Raw genomic sequence first — 6,000 nt, 5'->3', positions numbered from 1 at the left:
CTTTAAGAGTGATGGTGTTGCAATAAAACAAAACAATAATTAAGGAAATTAAAACATAAAAACATCTGCCATTGAGTTGAAGAGGCATGATATATGGCGTCACTTTGTATAACTTTAACACAGAAGTTGCCTCTTTCTGTAGAAAGCTATCCAGAGGTATATTCTTATATTATTAAATAATCTTAGCAGTTTCGTTGCCTGTTCGCGTTTTAGACAACAAGCTGGTATAATTTGATGGACGATCTTCAGTACATTTTTGATGACGGCGGAAAACTTTTCTTACAATCATTATGTAACGTAACGTAACAAAACATAACGTAACGTAATATAGCATAGCATAAAGTAACGTAACGTAACATGACACACATGTAACATGTAGCAAGATGAGTAACCAATAAAGAATCAGTAGAAACGAGCTAAAACTTAATGATGTGTGACACTAAAATGATCAAATAAAATTTGAGCCTGAAAGCCCTTTTAAATGCCAAAGAGTAGCTGGTTTGCAAAATGCTTCAGGATTAGCCCCTCTTCAGTAGATGAAAAATGAGTAAACGATAGCTTTGATTGGCGCACTCTCTCCTTACCTGCGACTTCAGCATTCCAAAGTTCTGCATGGGTTCATACTTGTAAGTGTCTGTATCTTCAGCCATGAGCGGATTCTCAGCGTATAGAACCCAACCTTCTGTAAACGCCGTGTAATAGGTGACGCTGTTAAGCCAACTAATCACACCGCCACAGCTGTCACGGGAATGTTCTTTGTTACCTTGAACCTGTTACAGGAGAAGAAGAACGTTAGGAATAACTATGAGAACTAGTTTTCTATGAGCGAGCAACCGACGAGGCACAGTTTCGTTGATCACCAAATCCAGGCAGGTTTAGTAAAATAACTTGACAGGAACACAGACCTAGCACGAGCTGTTGATGTACATGTAATGATAGCGCGAGCAAAGAGAATCTACATTTTGATAATCAAAATGAACGATTTTTTTTTTCTTTTGTCGCGGTGTTTCCTAAAAGAAATAGAAAACATGCTCTCCGAGTTTCTGTCGAGTTATAGGGGTTTGTGTTCCCTCAGCATTTCTCGTTCTCCCAAACTTTCACTTGTGTTTCTGCCAAACTTCCTCTTGTGTTTCTATAACTGAGTGTTGCTCAATGTTGCAGAGCAGTTTTCATAGCAAAACTGAAGTAATCATTCTGGCCAATTAAAAATTACACAGACAATCCAGTAAACCAATCAGAACTCAAAGCAATACATGTAGCTAATGCAAAGCGCGGGAAAACGTGTGGAAGCGAGTCACGTTTGGTTACTTGTGATTAGATGACAAAGTGGCACGTGTTTTTTAAGTCAATTGCTTAGCGTCACAGTTATGCGCAACCATACCAAATGCGAATGGCTTTCGATAGTCAAATGAAAACCGCTCTATCTATTTTTTAGTCAAAAAGTTTGGAATAGTTTTCTTTTCGTTACGAGAAACATTAACCTGCGGGCTGTTGGGTTTTATTAGCGAGTTGACCTCACTAAGTGAACCAATAAGCTTCGCAACTTTTTGGCTTCATCAACGATCACTTCATAGAAATCGAGAGCGAAAAATCTAATTGTTATTTAGCACAGTAGTTGAGGTGTGTTGCACATCCGCGAACAATTAAACCGCTTTCAATCTCTTTTGGTGAGTGAACAGAGAGTTACACCACTGCGACTCGTTGACTGTGTAATTCCCGTTAAATTTTAAATAAAATAACCCTTTCAATATAGGAACTTATAATGTTACTTCTCAAACTTATTAATAATTCATCAAGTTAAAACAAAGAAAATAAAAACCGTGAGGTAGGTTTGGATACCTGATCTTAATTAGCATAGATTTTGATGAGTCTACTTGTCTGTTTACTCCTTAGTTTTCTTTTTGATTTAGAAGATATATCAAACACTCTAGATAGTGTTTCATCGGCTATCCAAACACCTCAAATTTCGTCAAAAATACTCTGCTGTGCGTGGTATTTTCAACTCTATTCTCGGTGTTTGGATATCCTGATGAACCACCGTCTCTCGTGTTTGATATATTACATATAATGTTACAATAAAAAGTTGTTTGTTGTTTTTGTAGATACCTCTGCCGTTTATTTCTTGTGCCTCTTAAATGTGCTGAGGTGGCAAGAAATTTCAGATACATAAAATATAATCTGCTTCCCACCGTGAATCTGCAAAGTAGACACCAGTTTTGCAACGCCTTTGAATGGTATACCATGAAGTATCCCACGAATGAATTGCATTTTCTCGATATACACACGAGTCTTTAGGCGACTGTGAACACCAAGAAAATATAAGTGACACGTAAGATATTTCATGATATAATAATATACAGGAAAAACTTGCTCGGATCTGATTGGATGAGAGCAGTACAGTTCAAGTGTAACATCAGTGCAAAAAGTGTAACACCAGTGCAAATTACACATCGTATTTCTCGATTATAATTGGCTGAAAGACAATAGGAAATTTTCTAGGCCAATGATATCACGTAAAATGATAACGAAAATCTTGAAAAAAGTTCTCACGAATGAGATTAATGGCTTCAAGAAAGATCTTCCGGCACTTCCTCCACGCGAATTTTTTCATGTTTATCTTATTAATTAATTTGTAATTAATTTGCACTACTTTTTGAAAAACTCACTCGTGCAAATTAGTTCCAAATTGAACGAGAAAAACCGTATGATTACCTATACTAACACGAAAGAGCTTTGGATAACTACTTTATACCATGCCATAGACAATTCAGTGGCCAGCACAATCAATACGACATAAAACGCAGCGCACGATGGAAAGAATGAGTGTAATACCGTGGAATATACAACGGCTTTCCTGTATTCTGATTGGCTGTATTTTCTATGGCACGATATAAAGGGTAACTGAATACCTAATTGCATTAGTAGACAATTACTTATTAAACCTAAAGTCTAGTGACACGCTAACCTGTGTATGGTGTCCAGGCCTCACCTCATGAGCATTGACGCTCCTTTCAGAGAATCTAGGACCTAACTTTCCCAGGAAAAATGGAAGGTAGTAGTTTGCACTTGATGTGCACGCTGCATCAGCACTTCGGTAGCTTTGAGCTCCACTCGATGGGTTCAGGTTAAGCTGCATATCAACTGGACAGATGGGTGTGGTAGCTTTATCTCCAGCAAAGTGGAACAATGGAATAGTCGTCGGTGCAAGCAAACTCATGACCTAAAAGAGTAGCAAAAAAAATTGTTAACTGTTCTGCTTAAAGCGAGCTCATCAAAGACAACACAGCCCACTTCTACGGCATTTGGGACATTTCACATTTCAGAGTGTCACGGTTCAACTTGATATCTCTAAAGTGAGCAGAACGAACGAGTGAGATATAGAGTTCTCAAACTCATTAATAACTCATCAAGCGAAAACAAAGAAAATCACAACCGTGAAGGAGGTTTGGATACCCCGTCTTAATAAGCATAGAATTTGACGATTTTACCTCTCCATTTACTCCTTAATTTTTGTTTCGATTGAGAAGATATATCAAACACTCGAGACAGCGTTTCATCGGCTATCCAAACACCTCGATTCTCGTCAAAAGTACTCCGCTGCGTCTCGTATTTTCAACTCTCTTCTCGTTGTTTGGATATACCGATGAAACACTGCCTCTCGTGTTTGATATATTACTTGAATACGAGAGGAGTAATAACGACCTACAAGTAACCATGTATTATTTTGCTTATTATATAAAAATACTATTAAATGACGACATTTTTGACGATTTTCCGAAGATTTCCGAAGATTCTTCAAAAGTTGCCCGAGGGTCTGACGAACGTTTCCGTACATTTTCTTAAGTTTCGAAGATTGCCAAAGATTTCCTAAGACGTCCGAGAAAGATTCCAAAATGTCTCGATCATACACCAACAAATTTAAGTACAGTTTAAGGGTCAAACATGATATCAGTGAAGTCATCAGTATCTTCACTAATGAGAATTTGGAAAATACGCCACTTGAGCCGTGGTTGTAGTTTCGCATGAATTTTACGAGTGGTGTACTTTCCAGTAAAGCCTTCGAGTCGATATAATAAAAAGGACCCTCACACGAGCGAGCGATTATCAAAACGACGAAACTTGCCTTTCTTGATTCCGCCATCCACAACTCAAAGGCAGCCCAGTGCTTTGGACAATATTTCTTCGCTCCTTCAATATCACTGCGTTTTTTTGTGTGCTTCTTTATCGGACTCGTTTTTAGGGATTGGTTCCGCGTTAAAGTAACTTTCAGACAAATTCAGCTTAGCTCTGAATTTCGTTATAGCAGTTTGATTGTCTGATTCTCCAGTCACTTGCCTTGCGACTTTCACAACCTAACAATAAAAAGTAGCGATCATAAAGAATGGTATGCCCTGGAAAGAGAGGGAGACAAACGATTTCGGTTGTTACTTGCATGCTATGGAACAGGCTGCAATTAACTATTCTAAAGAATTCCCCCCCGTCTTGGTGCATATAAGAAAAGCGTAAGAATTTTTTTTTTTTTAATTTCACAGTAATGACAATAGTTTTCAAAGGTTGGGCATACTTTTTCTTTAACCTCATGGAAGATTTTAGATTTCAATATATAATTTTAGTGTAATTTTGTTGTCACATAATGCAGAATTGATATTTAATTTTTATCGTGTTTCTGTGAGTAGTAGCACGAGATCATTACCGTAATCAATTATTTCGTGTTACTTCTCTGAACAAAGTCTGGATCATATCGTAACATATCGTATCGTTTCGTTTTTGCCTAATATAGATAAAAGATTACGCAGCTACAAATTCACGATGGTGTAGATATACGTACAGTATTGAGCAGTTACAGAGAGAGATACAAGATGGAGCAGATACAAATTCAAGATGGTACAGATGCAGATTCAGGGTGATGTAGATACAGATTAAAGATGGTTCAGATACAGATTCAAGGTGATGCAGGTACAGATTCAAGGTGATGCAGATACAGATTCAAGGTGATGCCGATACACATTCAAGATGGTGCAGATACAGATTCAAGGTGATGCAGGTATGGATTCAAGGCGATGCAGATACAAATTCAAGGTGATGCAGATACAAATTCAAGATGGTTCAGATACAGATTCAAGATGGTGCAGATACAGATTGAAGTAGTCTGCGAGCAGGCTCACGTTGGAGTCGCGAGCGCGAAATAGAGCGGCGAAGCGGCGAGACGAAAAAGTGAGCCTGCTCTGATCTCGGATGAAATGAATAATTGAATCAATCTTGATTTGGAGAGAATTCGTGTGTGGCTTGCAGGCAACAAACTAACTTTAAATATGACAAAGACAGAATTCCTACTGATTGGTTCTAAGCAAAGATTATTAAATTCTACAGTGAATCCCACTGCCACAATTAACCAGTTTCCGATAAAGCAAGTCTCGACTGTAAAATCCTTAGGTGTACACATTGATGAAAATCGTCCTTGGCCTGGAGTGTCATATCAACGATTGCTTCCGTTATGAGTGTCATTAAACGTATCGGTATTCGGTCCCATATAGGACTCTACTTTCCATCTACAATTCATTAGTCCAGCCTCATCTCAATTACTGCAGCTCGGTGTGGGGTTCCTACTCTAAGAGTCTTGCTCAGAAGTTACAAAAAATACAAAATCGTGCTGCACATGTCATAACTTTTTCAAATTACGATCGTAGTATTGATGAATTGTTTCGAATGGTAAACTGGCTTAAACTGGACCGTCAATGCGTTGTTGATAAATCAATAATGACTCGTGATTAACAAATCAGACTCCCGCTTCGCGGTCGTCTTATTTTGTTAATCACTCGTATGATTACAGACCGAATTGGACTCCACTCAGTCCTGTTACCACTAAAAATCGCGCCATCCTGACGACATATATCCGCGCGGATCCACGCACACGTCGTGGGTTCTCGTGTGGATGTTGCCACGTTGCGTGATCAAATGGTGAGAGCTGCGAGATTCTCTCGCAGTTTTTTCACAGCGATG

The sequence above is a fragment of the Orbicella franksi genome, chromosome 1, assembly GCF_964199315.1.
Source record: "Orbicella franksi chromosome 1, jaOrbFran1.1, whole genome shotgun sequence".
Taxonomy (NCBI): domain Eukaryota; kingdom Metazoa; phylum Cnidaria; class Anthozoa; order Scleractinia; family Merulinidae; genus Orbicella; species Orbicella franksi.
Note: the sequence above shows the minus strand (reverse complement) of the source record.